General features: G+C 43.8%; 1 protein-coding gene across 17 annotated transcripts in view; it reads left to right on the top strand.

Moving 5' to 3' along the window:
• The window catches only part of PAK3 (p21 (RAC1) activated kinase 3), a 278987-nt gene that overhangs the window by 146341 nt on the left and 118853 nt on the right, over nt 1-13793 (top strand). For 3 of the 17 annotated variants that reach the window (XM_051827249.2, XM_051827241.2, XM_051827244.2), the window contains exons 1-2: nt 10717-11554; nt 12654-12759. The exons of 7 other annotated variants lie outside the window; for them this stretch is intronic. The gene's annotated coding sequence lies outside the window, so the exon portion shown is untranslated. Of the gene's footprint in view, nt 1-10715; nt 11555-12368; nt 12535-12653; nt 12760-13793 lie in introns of those variants that run through there. 7 more of the 17 variants (XM_051827245.2, XM_051827242.2, XM_051827257.2 and 4 more) reach the window with 7 other exon arrangements.

Below are 13793 nucleotides of genomic sequence, written 5' to 3'. Positions count from 1 at the left end.
TCTAAACAAGATAAGAGTCGGAGAACTCAAGGGGCTTCCATAGCCTTGGAAACTCATGACTGGTGCATAGGGAGATTACTGATGCCATAAACAGGAGTGTCAATTTGTAAAGTCAACAACAGGAGTCACTGTGCACTTACTCCTCATGTAGGATCTCTGTCCTTAATGTGCTGTACACTGAGGCTTAATGCTATAACGAGTACTCAAACAGTATATTTCACTTTGTGTTTCTATGGGGGTGCAAACGATTGAAATCTTTACTTAATGTACACTAAACTGATCTTCTGTAAAAAAAAAAAAAAGAAATTATCAATTCCCAACTTGACTCTCACTGGGATTAAACATGACAATAGGTCTGATCTGATTTCATCATCATTTAAAAAAAATCATCTATTATTTTTCACTTTATGTTTCTGTGTGGGAGCAAACTGTTGAAATCCTTACTTAAGGTATACTAAGCTGATCTTCTGTATATTAAGATAATGGAAAATGAATCTTGATGTGAATGGAAGGGGAGAGGGAGTGGGAAAGGGGAGGGTTGTGGGTGGGAGGGACGGTATGGGGGGGGAAGCCATTGTAACCCATGAGAGTCGTACTTTGGAAATTTATATTCATTAAATAAAAGATAAAAAAAAAAAAAAAAAAGATGAACCAGAAGCCGGCGCCACGGCTCACCAGGCTAATAAAAAAAAAAAAAAAAAAAAGCAGGTCTGGGGCATCACTGGTGGGAAAGCTGTAGTTACTCAAAGGAGGTGGGGACATTGTGGCATTTTACAATTGCTGCATGACCTTGGGAGAAACAGTGTTTTCTGTTAACTTTGCAGCTGGTTTTATCTGTCTATCTTCCCAGCCTGATTAATGGCAGGGCTGCATTTTCTTCATGCAAGCTGTTTCACTCTTTCAGTCCCAAGCAAGTTTTGACTCTTTGGTCCTTTTCAGTAGAGGATGGGCCTGAGAAAAACATTTGACATTCAGATAAATTATTGATAGTTTCACTAATTTTCAGCCAAGTTTGTAGAATATTTAATGGATGAGTGCATGTCAAAACCAGAAAAATCTGAATGAGGTCTGTATTTGAATAAGTAGTGTCATACCAATGTCAATTTCCAGGGTTTTGACAAGGCACTGTGACTGTGTAAAATAAAATCAAGACAGTATATCAAGACGTTGGGGAAAAATTGGTGAAAGATACATGGAAACTCTCTGTACTATTTTTTGCAGGTACTTGTGAGCCTTAAAATAACTTCAAATTTTTTTTTAAAGTTATACAAGATGTTTACTGGGGAACAGGTTTGTGTTTATTATCTAAGACATGGTCTTCCACATACTCCAAATTTTTTTTTAAGATTTTATTTATTTATTTGGCAGGTAGAGTTACAGACAGTAAGAGAGAGAGACAGACAGAAAGGTCTTCCTTCTGTTGGTTCACTCCCCAAATGACCGCAACGGCCAGAGCTGCGCCGATCCAAAGCCAGGAGCCAGGTGCTTCCTCCTGGTCTCCCATGCGGGTGCAGGGGCCCAAGCACTTGGGCCATCCTCCACTGCTTTGCCAGGCCACAGCAGAGAGCTGGACTGGAAGAGGAACAACCGGGACTAGAACTGGCGCCAATATGGGATGCCAGCGCCGCAGGTTGAGGATTAACATAGTGTGCCACGGCGCCGGCCCCCTCCAAAATTGTTTTTACCAATGTTCTCTTATGTGTCCCTAGATTTGAATCTTGTATATAATAGTGATGTCAGTGGATTACTCAACTTCCAGGTCTACCAGGTCCAGATCCCTGTGGGATTGAAAATATGGGACCAGTTTTTTCATCCACAAGATGCCATTTGAGTAGAGTCTGGAAATATATATTAAATATCACCAGCATGGAAAGGAGGATAAAAGTTGTAAGAAAAAGGGAAGAGCAGGAGGAAAGGCACAGAAGTGTGAAGTTCAAGGCATAACAGGGAAAATAAGAGTTCAGCTGGGCTGAAGCTAGGTGTATAAGGGACAAGTGGTGAGAGAAGAACCTGGAAAGATGAGTTGGAGCTGGGGAGTGACAGACTGGATGCGATTCTCCTCTCTGAAATGTGGGGCTTTGGACTTCCCTTGTAGTACTTACAACATCAGTCCTGTAACACAGTTACCTGAGTGCATAACATCCTTCCCTTTCAATACAGAGAGAGGAGAGCCACATCCAGAATCCAAATTCCTTGAGATGGTTCAAGTTCGGGCTCATCTGTGTAGCCACCTTTGTAGCACCTAGCTGTATGTCTTGCACTTGGTGGGTGATCAACAAATTTGTTCTAACTAACGCATTACAAAGCTGCAGCTAATATTTCCCCCTCAAGAATGCCTGGGGCCCCAAGATAATGTAGGAAAATGAAAGAGGCAGGCAGAAAAGCACACAACCCATGTCCTCAAGCTCTGTTTGTGTTTGGCTTTGGTGACTGTGTGTCACCACACCTTACCATGTTTGACACATGCCTTCCTTGCCCTGAACTGTGCCTGTGATGGCTCTTTCTGGAGAGATATCATGTGCCTTGCCCTAATAAATGCGCCATTCTACTCACACTCCCCTCTTTTTAGATTTACTGGAAGGTTGCAGAGATACCTCACTTCTTCACCACCTGCACCTCAGGTGTCTGAATTTTAGCAAAACCATGGGTTCAGGAACAACCTGGCAGTAGTAGGTAAGGAACTCCTCACGAAGGATGCTGTCTCCAGAATTTGGGTGACATACTCATCTGAGTTGTCTGCAGGGATCTCCACCATTAGCCAGTTGGTGATTTTTCCCCTCTTTTACCTCCTTAGAGGAATGTTCTATTGCTCATCATTTTAGATGGTTGGGTGTGGGGATCAGGGCACTTTTGTTCCTGACAACCTCATTGTGTGGTTAGCAGGAGCAGACACTGCCCAGGTTGTCACGACAACCAGCAATGATTCAAAGCTTCCCTGAAAGGTCTGTATCTCTGGCAAATAATCAGCCTGTAGCGCTCAGCAGATGCTGAACTAAGCAGCCAATCACAGGTGAGCTGGGGAAGCATGACATCATAGTCCAGCCGGTCCAAAATAATAATAATAAGAAGAAGAATACAATTTGTTTTTTTATTTCCCTGGTTGGTTCTTTGTCCCCTGGATTTTGTCCTCCACTTTCTCTTTCTCTTCTTTTTTTCTAGTAAAATGGGGAGAACAATGATGCCAACTTTCCAAATTTAATTCACTCTTCAGTTTGACTTAGGTTCCAGCAGTGCAGTGATTGGGAATATGTGGGGGAAGGAATGTATAATGCGATCCACTTGGGAGAAAATCAAACAGAGCATCAGCTCAATTAAATAATGTGGTTTGATATGTAGGACTGTGGTGAAAGCAGGGCTAATTAAAACCAAGTCAGAGGAGAGGAACTTCCTAATTCTCTTATTAATTCACTCAGAGCCACCTGGATTTAATTGTCTTCTGTTTTCTCTTTTCTAACTCCCTGGTGGAAGGCAAGAGGGCAGAAGCTGTGGGCTTCAGAAAGTTCCTAGATTCTGTAGGGCAAGTCTCTAATGGGGGCTAATTATAGTGAAGGAAGGTTGGGAGAGATGCTCCATTCCCAAGCTCCCACCATTTAGGAAGTGTATGTAAATAGAGACAAATCAAGTCTGTTAAGGAGGTATGCAGCTCTGAAATATGTTAAGTCCACTTTTGTTCCATTTGCCACTTGCATGCATACAGTAGTCTAGTGAGATAGGCAATGCAAGTTTGACAGAGGAGAAAACTAAGGTCCAGGGGAATTCCAGTCTTTCTCTCAAGATTTTTGCTCCAGAGGCTAGACTAAAACTTGACTCTCCTGATTCCCTGGCCAGAACTTTGAGGCCGCAAGAGAATGGTGGTTTCCTAGCCACAGCTCTCTTCTTGCCACAGTCTTTGGTTTCAGGAACCTAGCAGGAGACCTTTTGACATCATTAAGGCTCCTTTTCTGTTAAATGTCTAGCACACAACACACAATGCTGTCTGCCACGAGAAAGCTCCAGCCCCTAATGACGGGAGTGGGAAAGTAGGAGGGAAGGGGCTTACTAGAACCAGACTGTAGTGATGGCAACAGGCCATAAGGAGCAGGCCATAAGTGAAGGAGGAGTGGGAGTGGTGCTTCTAGCCAATGCCCATGCACCAGCAGCCAAGCTATATCTTTCTGTACTCAACAAGGGCGGGATTTTTTTAGGTTTTTTTTTTTTTTTTTTTTTTTTTTTTACAGGCAGAGTTAGACAGTGAGAGAGAGACAGAGAGAAAGTCTTCCTTCCGTTGGTTCACCCCCAAATGGCCACTATGGCCGGCGCACTGTGCCGATTGAAATCCAGGAGCCAGGTGCTTCCTCCTGGTCTCCCATGCAGGTGCAGGGCCCAAACACCTGGGCCATCCTCCACTCTACTCCCGGGCCACAGCAGAGAGCTGGACTGGAAGAAGAGCAACCAGGACAGAACCGGCACCCCAAGCGGGACTAGAACCCGGAGTGCCGGCGCTGCAGGCAGAGGATTAGCCTAGTGAGCCGCGGCGCTGGCTGGGATTTTTTTTTAAGTGCAGCTGCCATTGCAAAAGATGGAAAGAGTGAGAATCACATAGATCTGAAATCTACAACTAGGAGCCATTTCTGGCTATGGGGCTTGAGAGAGAAGGAAAAAGAGAGTCAGCAAACCCGGGATGCTTCTGTCCAATGGCACCTAACTACCCAGCATCCAGCACCTGCATAAGCCTGGCTCAGCTCAGCCTGGCACACCTTAGCCTTGATTGCTATCTTTGAACCACTGAGCTGGCATTCAGACCTCTTTCAGGACAGCAGAGGTGCTCTGTTTGTTTTTGTCTTAACCCAAAGAAGTATCTGCTTTCTTTTTTCAAAAACCACTTTATGTGTTTATTTGAAAGGCAAGTTACACACATAGGCACACACATACACAAACATAGAATGAAAAAAAGAGAGAGGGAGAGAGGGAGAGAGGGAGAGAGAGCAAGAGTGAGAGTGTGAGAGAGAGATATTTTCCATCCACTAGTTCACTCCCCAGATGGTTGCAATGGCCAGGAGTGGGCCAGCCAGAAGCCAGGATCCTGGAACTGCATCTAGGTCTCCCACATGGGTACATGAGCCCAGGCACTTAGTTCATTTCCCACTGGTTTCCCAGGTACATTAACAAGGAGCTGGATTGGAAGTGGAGCAGCCAGGACTCAAATCAGCACCCGTATGGGATGCTGGCATCACAGGCAGTGGGTTTACCTCCTGTGCCACAACACCAGCCCTGTATATTTCTCTTTCTAATAATGTTTCCCATAAGCAGAATATAGTATGTGCTTGTTGTAAAAAAGGAAATAAAGAAGTCTAGATGCTCCTCAACTTATGGTTGGATTACATCTTGATAAGCTCATACTAAATTGAAATATCCTAAGTCAAAAATGTATTTAATTTCCTTAACCTACTGGTCACCCTGACTTCACAACATTGCCAACTGTGGAGCATCAAAGGTTTCCCCTTTAGACCACTGTGTGACTGGGAGCTGCTCTTGCTGCCACTGCCTAGCTTCCCATCACTGGAGAGCATTGTACTGCATAGTGGTTCCCCAAGAAAAGCTCAAAATTCCAAATCTGAAGTACAGCTTCTACAGATTGTGTGTCACTTTCTCGTCAATGAAAATATGACAAATTGTTAAGGTGAATCATTGTGATTGAGGGACCTCTGTATATAAAGAGAACAGTTAATACCTCTCATCCCACACACATATTCATGGGTCTTTTCTCCCTCCATTTATTCCCATAATTACCCTAACAGTTTGATGTGTATAAATTGAAGCTCAAACACATACACACACACAATATTTTTGACAAAAATAGATCATAGTACACATGCTGTTCTGTAAATTTTTTTCACTCAAAAAATGTGTCGATATGTGTTTCTATTCAGAGATATAGTATTTTTAGCTGATATGTAATATTCTGAAGTATATAAATACCATCATTTCTTTAATAATTTGGAATTTGATAGATACGTCTATGATCTTAATGGTGGTGATAGTTTCATGAATGTATACTTATCCCCACACTCATGATGTCATATACATTAAATATATACAACAATGTAGTTTGTAAGAAACAGCAATGCTATTATTGAGGGACATTTAAGCTAGTCTTTATATAAACTATTTCATTCTTATGTGAGATTCACCAATGAACATATTTGAACACATTTTGGCATGTTTTGATGAGTTTATTCATAGGCAAATTCCTTAGTTGGAATTGCTGGGACAAGCCTCCTATGTATTTTAATAGTTAATGAGAATTACCCATCTCTCTTCCCCAGAGTATGCGCCCTTTTAGCACTCCCATCAATGGTAAATCAGTGAGCAATGATTCTTTTATCCAGGATGTGACCAGGACCATTTGAAGATATTCATTTTGGTGTGCTTCTGTTGCCACAAGCCCAATTCCAGAGTCTCTCACTTCTCCTGTGAATCAGGGGCCAGTTGGGTTGGTGGGACTCAAAGGGGAACTATGACTCAAGTTGCCATATAAGTGGTAAAAAGAACACAGAACTGAGAGTGGTAGACCTGGTTTCTAGGATCATCTCTAAGAGGCATGGAGCAGGTAAGTTCAAACCCATGGGCCTCCATTCTCTCATCTATGAAATGCAGATCAGAATAATTCCTACAGTAAACTGTGGTGGTGGTGGCTGTTATGAAGATCAAATGGGGAGATAAAATAGTGATTTGTACTCAGAGAAGTAGGATACACATGCCCAGAGGTTATTATGGTAGTGTTATTATGTCCTTAAGTCGATGAGCTCCCAGAGGAGCATAGGATGGTGGAAGTTGAGTAGAACAAATTACACACATGAAATCTTGAAGCTATTTCTTTTTTATTTTTTTTATAAACTAGAAGTCAGATTGTGACAAATACTCTTTTTTTTTTTTTTGACAGGCAGAGTGGATAGTGAGAGAGAGACAGAGAGAAAGGTCTTCCTTTTGCCGTTGGTTCACCCTCCAATGGCCGCCACGGCTGGCGCGCTGTGGCTGGCACACCGCACTGATCCGAAGGCAGGAGCCAGGTACTTCTCCTGGTCTCCCATGGGGTGCAGGGCCCAAGCACTTGGGCCATCCTCCACTGCCTTCCCTGGCCACAGCAGAGAGCTGGCCTGGAAGAGGGGCAACCGGGAAAGAATCCGGCGCCCCGACCGGGACTAGAACCTGGTGTGCCGGTGCTGCTAGGTGGAGGATTAGCCTATTGAGCAGCGGCGCCGGCCTATTTCAACCTAGAATCTCTTCCATGAAAGTTCCCATGCAGTTGCCCTACATTCTTGGAGAAAAAAAAAACCACGATGATAGTAAAGACTGCTTTTTGGTATCAAGTATAATATAGGTTATCACCCTTTCTCAGGAAGATGCAAGTCTTTTGTGCAAAGCTTCAGCATGCATTCTGTCCTCTTTCTATGATATCACTATGCTTTAATTTGTCAAGCACCTAATAGAATTTTGGCATTATGCTAGTTTCTATAATCATCAGGAGAGAGGAAATACACACACGGAACATTTAAATAACCATATACGCTGACTGCATAAATAGCTCTGAGTTATAGCTGAGATATATAGGAGCTTTAGAGTGAAATCAAATACCTCTTAATTACAATTTAAATCAATAGCCTCGAAGACTCAGGCTAAATTGTTGCCCAGGAAAATCCAGTTATATATTTGTATTACTTTTTTAAAAAACTTTCCTTGTTGGAAATAACCCAAACAACATTTTACAAATCAGAGATGTTAACATTAAGTAATTACATTCATTTAGATCAATGATGTTTTTAGGTTACTTTTACCATGATGTTAAAAAAAATCAATATGATGTGGATTTTTTTTTTACCTCCAAAGTTAATTAAAAAGATATCTGTAAAATCATCAGAAGCAGAACCATACCAATTTCAACCTGTTAATCAAGGATTGGAGAGGGAGGGTGCAAGGCATTTTTGCATTAGAAGACAAACACCATGCCACCCACGTGGGAGACCCAGACTAAGTTCTAGTTTCCTGGCTTCTGCCTGGCCCAGCCCTGGCTGTTGGTGGCATTTGTGGAGTGAACGAACTAGTGGATGAAAGCACACTTGCTCTCTGTCTCCGTCTGTCTCTCTCCCTCTCTTTTATCTCTCCCTCTGTCACTCTGCATTTTAAGTAAATAAATAAATCTTTTTGTTAAACAAAAGGTTTGTGGAAAACTGAATTAAAAGATAATTTTTTAAAAATCAATCTTGTTTAGTAGGCTTTATTAAAGCAAGTATGCGTTTTTATAATTTTACTTTATAATTTCTTATCTCCTACAGAGGTTTCTGCATTTTTGATTAACACGTAATAATTATATATCTATATTTATGGGCATGCAGTGTGATATATAAAGATATTTATATAATGTGTGCTGATGAAATCACAGTAATTAGCATTTCATCTCATCATTTCTTTATGTTTGGAGCTTTCGAGCTTCTCTCTCCTAGTTCTTCATTAATATACAATAGGTTATTGTGAACTACAGTCACCCTACTGTGCTGTGCAACACGTTAACGCATTGCTTCCTCCTGTGTTTAGATACCCATTATCCAACTTCCTTCTGTCCACCCCCCCACCCTGCCCTTTTCCCAACTTCTAGTAATCACTGTTCTACATTCAGTTCACTATTTTGGTCTGGCCTTCCCCATATGAAAGACAACATGTGGTATTTGTCTGTGTCTTAGCTAATTTCACTTAACACAGTGTCCTCCAGTTCTATCAATTTTGCTGCAAATAACAAGATCTCATTTCTCTTTCATGGCTGAATAATATTCTGTTGTGTATATATACCACAGTTTATTTATCCATTCATCTGTTAAGAGGTACCTAGGTTGATTCCATATTTTGGCTATTGTGAATAGTCCTGCAGTGAATATGGAAGTGTGGTTACCTCTTTGATATCTGATTTCATTTACTTTAGATATATACCCAGAAGTGCGATGGCTTGATCCTATGTTAGATCTATCTCTAGTTTTTTGAGAGACCTCTATACCTCTCTCCATAATGGTTGTACTGGTTTAGAATCCCACCAAAAATGTATAAAAGTTCCCTTTTCTCCACATCCTCACTGGCATTTGTTGTTTTTGCTCTTTCTTAATAAAAGTCATTCTAGTTGGGGCGAGATTACTTCATTGTGGTTTTGATTTGCATTTCCTGGATGGTTAACGATGCTGAGCATTTTATCATATATTTGTTGTATTTCTTATTTCGAGAAATCTCTAGTCAGATCATTTACTCACTTTTTAATTGGTTTGTTTCATTGTTATTAAGTGTCTTGAATTTCCTATATATACTGGATATCAATTGTTCTTCAAATAAAGTTTACAAATACTTTCCTCAATGTGTAGGCTGTCTCTTGTAAGTGTTTTAACAAAATCAGTAGCGTAGAACCATATTTGATTCTTAGCAGGAATATATGGTGTCATGTTAGAAAAAACATGGGCTTTGGACTTAGGGAGACTTAGATACAAATCCCATCTCTGCCACTTTCTACAATGTTTATGTAATACTTATGTATGCATAAATATATATTTTAATTAAGGAAAATAAAATGTGCTAATTGACCCATTAAAAACAGTCTAGATTATATCAGTTCACTTAGTCTTTGCCTCTCTCTTTCCTGTTTTGTCACAGATCGAGTTGGGTTTCTAAAAAGATTTATTTATTTATTTGAAAGGCAGCATGAGAGAAAGAGAGAGAGAGAAAGAGAGATGTCGCATCTACTGATTCACTCCACAAATGGCCACAAGGAGCCTGGAACTCCATCTGGGTCTCCCATGTGGGTGACAGGGTCCCAAGCACTTGGGCCATCTTCCACTACTTTCCCAGGCACATTAGTAGGGAACTGGACTGGAAGTGGAACAGCTGTGACTCAAGCCGGTGCCCATATGGGATGGCAGTATCACAAGCCATGGCCTAACCCGCTGTGCCATAATGCCAGCCCTGGCCATTGCTCTTTTTTTCAGTTCTCTGTATCATCAGAATTTAAAATGAATTAGTCCAAGGGAAGCATCCCATTCTTCATTTGCCTGGGATGTTCTTTTTTGGTGGATCTGGGGATCTATTATAAGACTTTTCTTAAAGATCTCTGGGCAGATATTTTATTTCACTCTTGGTCTTGGAATTTGTTTTGCTGGCATGACAGAGAAATGATTGCTGGATGCTACGTAGTGTTGAGAAAATTGAATAAAAGTGCATGAGGAAGGGTCATTACCCATTTTGACCATTCAAGTATGTGAGGATATATTTGTCTTTATTAAAGTTTCAAAGTGGAGAGGAAAATCATCCATAGTCTTACTGATTGAAGCAATTTTATGATTATTTTCTGAAGGCATATTTTACACTGTTATAATCTGAATGGCTTACTCTTTGTTTTACTTAACTTTTTTCTTTAATGACAATCTACTCTTTCCTTCCAGGGATTTACCACAATTTACATAATATAGCCAAATCCTGGGGAGTATGGATTTTGAAGTAGCAAAGGATGATTTGATATTTTAGAAGGCTTTTGGGCAATACTATTTTTTTCTAAAAAATTCTAAAATACATTTGAACTGTGCCCTAAAAAGAAGAGAAGCCATTGAAGATTTGGGGGGAAAGGATGGACATGGAGAATCCCGTTTTAGTGAAAAAAAAAAAAAGCATACATAAGGTGTATACAATCACGTTCATCAAAGTATGCACAGATTAATTCTTTTTTTTTTGGTTTGTTTTTGTGTAATGCTCTGTTTTGAAACGTGCTGCGTTTCCTGTGCAGAATAGCATCTTCCCTATGCAGATTTGCCTTCTCTGAACCCCACTGCTGAGTCTGCTTCTTGGAGTTTTCTGTGCACTCTAGAGACTCCACCAACGTCACCTGCTTGCCTGACAGGTGGTGTCCCAAATCCAAACCATTTCCCCCTTAGCAAGTATGCCCCTGTAGCTGGATAGATTTCCTGCTCTGAAAATTTATCAGAGAGCCCAGTCTTCCTAAGGGGGCAGTTAAGGAAAACACATAAATGCCCCCACCCCTTCTCTAGTCCCGTGCTCCTCATTCTTGACGGCCCCACCTCCGTCTAGACAACCCTGACTGTGTAGAAGTTTCCATCTCCTTTCCCCTTCCCTCTCCTTTCCCCTCCCCTTCAGTTTTCCCCCCTCCCAGGCGCTTCCTGCCTGGAAACAAAAGATTGGTCCCCAGTAGCCCACTCAGGGCGATTTTAGTTTTATGCTCACCATCTGATTGGCCTAGGTACGGTGCAGAGCCCGGGTGACGTCATAGCAGACAAGGGCTAGGGAGCGGTTGCCGAGCAGGAGCCCTACCGCGGGCGGGCAGCTGTGGCCGCGAGCAGCCTGGGATCGCGCACCGCGGGGCCGCAGCTTCTCCCTGCCTGGAGCCAGTGTGCGGGGGTGGGATTAGAGCCGGGCTGAGCGGGCTGGGCCCGGGGCTGCGGCTGCGGCCGCGGGGCTGCGGCTCCCCAGCCCCGGCTGCAGGAGCGCTCGGAGGTAGAGGAAAGGTCTTGACGGGGTGGCTGAACCGTGGCAGGTAAATCTCGCGAGTCCCGGCTCCCGGGCTGGTTCGGGGGAGGGGGGACGGCTGGCGCCTCTGCGAAAATGCTGGGCAGATGTTCTGCCTTGCCAGGCCCCCTCACGCTACCGCGGAGCCCTCGCCTCGAGTCTCCTACATGGCTCCCCGGGAGCCCTGAGACCAAGAGCGCACTTTGCATGATCCTGGTTCGTGAACGCGGACAAGTGGGTGTGTCCGGGCCGTTCCCGGAGGGCCTGGGCTTCTTCGCTTGGGCAAACCCTAGACTCGCTTAATGGGGCCTGGGCCGCTTGAGGCAGAATCAGCTCTGAAAGCTACGTCAGCCTGTAAGTCTTTACCTTCTTCCCGCACCCCCTCCCCAGCCACAGTAGCCGTGACAGCAGCCACCCCCCATCCCCGGGAAGGGGAGGGGGTGTGGCCGCGCTCCAGCCAAGTCCACGGCTGAAGAGCCCTACTGGAGCCAACAGAACAGAAAAAGTGACGATTTTTTGAAACGCGTGCCTTTGCCCCTAGCTTTTATTTTTCTTTATCCCTATCCCCCTTTTTTTTGGTGGGGGGATGGTAATGACATGAGGACTCTTTTTTTTTCTCCTGTGGGAACTGAAGTGATGCAATAAATGGCCCTAGAAACCAAGGGTCCCTCCGTTGGCCTCCTCTGTCTTTGTCTGGGGAGCGAGGTCATTGGGTGCACTATCTCCACCGCCCCCCTCAGTTTCTGAACTGGCTCTGACAAGATTGCTGCCGCACTTCGGGGCCAACTGAACATTTTCGATTCTGACTCTGACAGTTTTCTCTTCCCTCTGTGTTGTTTAAGGGGTGAAGTGGCAGTATCCATGGGGAGGATAGTTTTCCTGAGGAGGGAGCCACAGGGCCCACTTGTCTTTCACTCCCCACCCCCCAAACCCACCTTCCAGAATCCAGTTCCAGATTCTGGACTTGAGGGTTCTGGACTGTGGTCTGTAGAAGAGAAGGAGAGAAGGGTGAGTGGCTTGGCTTTGGGAAGCATGATGGGGGCGGTTGTACTGCAATTTGTTTTTAAATGGCTTTCAGCAGGGAAGACTTTAGCCATGTTAGTCTTGCTCCCCTCATGGTTTTGCAGACTCAAATCCAGGCCAACTGGATGACTGAGGTGTTGGAACAGAAGGAGGCCCATTCCTGTTGGTGAAAACACTGTGGCCCAGTTCTGGGATGAGCATGGTATAAAGGTCAGTGCGGTTTTCACTAGGCTATTTGCAACGTCATAATTGGGCAGGATCCGTGATCTGGTACTTGAATTGCCCAGTCAGGGGCATCTTTGGGCAAAAGGGCTGAATATGGTAATGGGTGGTAAATTGGTTGGGGCTTGGAGACAGCCACATAAACCTCGGTTTCTGGACCCCAAATATCAGACCCCTCCATTTTCATGCAAGAAGCAAGATGCAAAGACACTGGGAGGTATGCTGGGTAAAAGTCGACAGCTGAGAATCCCAAGGCCAGCAAGACCTTGAGGATGTCAAGGAGCATATCCTCCAGGCCTTCGGACAAGCAAGTAGACCTTGGAGGAGAGACCTGAACAGAGACAGGAGACTCCTGTGCAATGGGAATACAGGCAAGGGAGCATAACATCCTAGGAACATAGTCACCAGCTGACCATCCCTGTATGGTACAGAATTTCCTGGTCATAGATCCAAGTAGTTTACAGAGCAAACATGTTTGCTGAGGTCTTGGGGGAAGGTGGGTTGTTGCTGTGACAGGTGAGGGGGATGAGGAATAAATGCAGGGATGGGGAGGCGGTGCCATCAGAGATTGTAATACAAGGTCAGAGGCGAAGTTACTAATGAGGTCAAAGCCCCCCCAAAAAAAATCAAATTTAGAAATCATATGGAGTAAGTGGGATCAGATGGGGTAGGTAGGATAAGTTGCAGTAGGGACAAGAAAAGCCAGAGAGACATGTATGTAAAGCCATCATCTTCCCATAAAGCCCAAAGCCCTGATTTCCCTGATGAGATGAGCACATTTTGATGATTGAGGCAGCTGTGGTTGGGCCAAGAATGAGAACTAGCTGTTGAGGGAATCCATAGCCTTCCCACTGGCCTAAGCAAGGGAAAGAAAAGCAACTTGATGTGCAGCCACTTCCTCCTGGATAAGGAGATGAGCTGGTGGAGGGCAGAGCCCCAAATGGGAGTGGGAGACCCGTGACTCTGGCCTAGGCAGATTGATGGCTTTAATTTTACATGGGTTTGCTAAGGTGAATTGAAAT

The sequence above is a fragment of the Oryctolagus cuniculus genome, chromosome X (genome assembly GCF_964237555.1).
Source record: "Oryctolagus cuniculus chromosome X, mOryCun1.1, whole genome shotgun sequence".
NCBI lineage: Eukaryota > Metazoa > Chordata > Mammalia > Lagomorpha > Leporidae > Oryctolagus > Oryctolagus cuniculus.
Note: the sequence above shows the minus strand (reverse complement) of the source record. Positions and strands in the feature narration are given on the sequence as shown.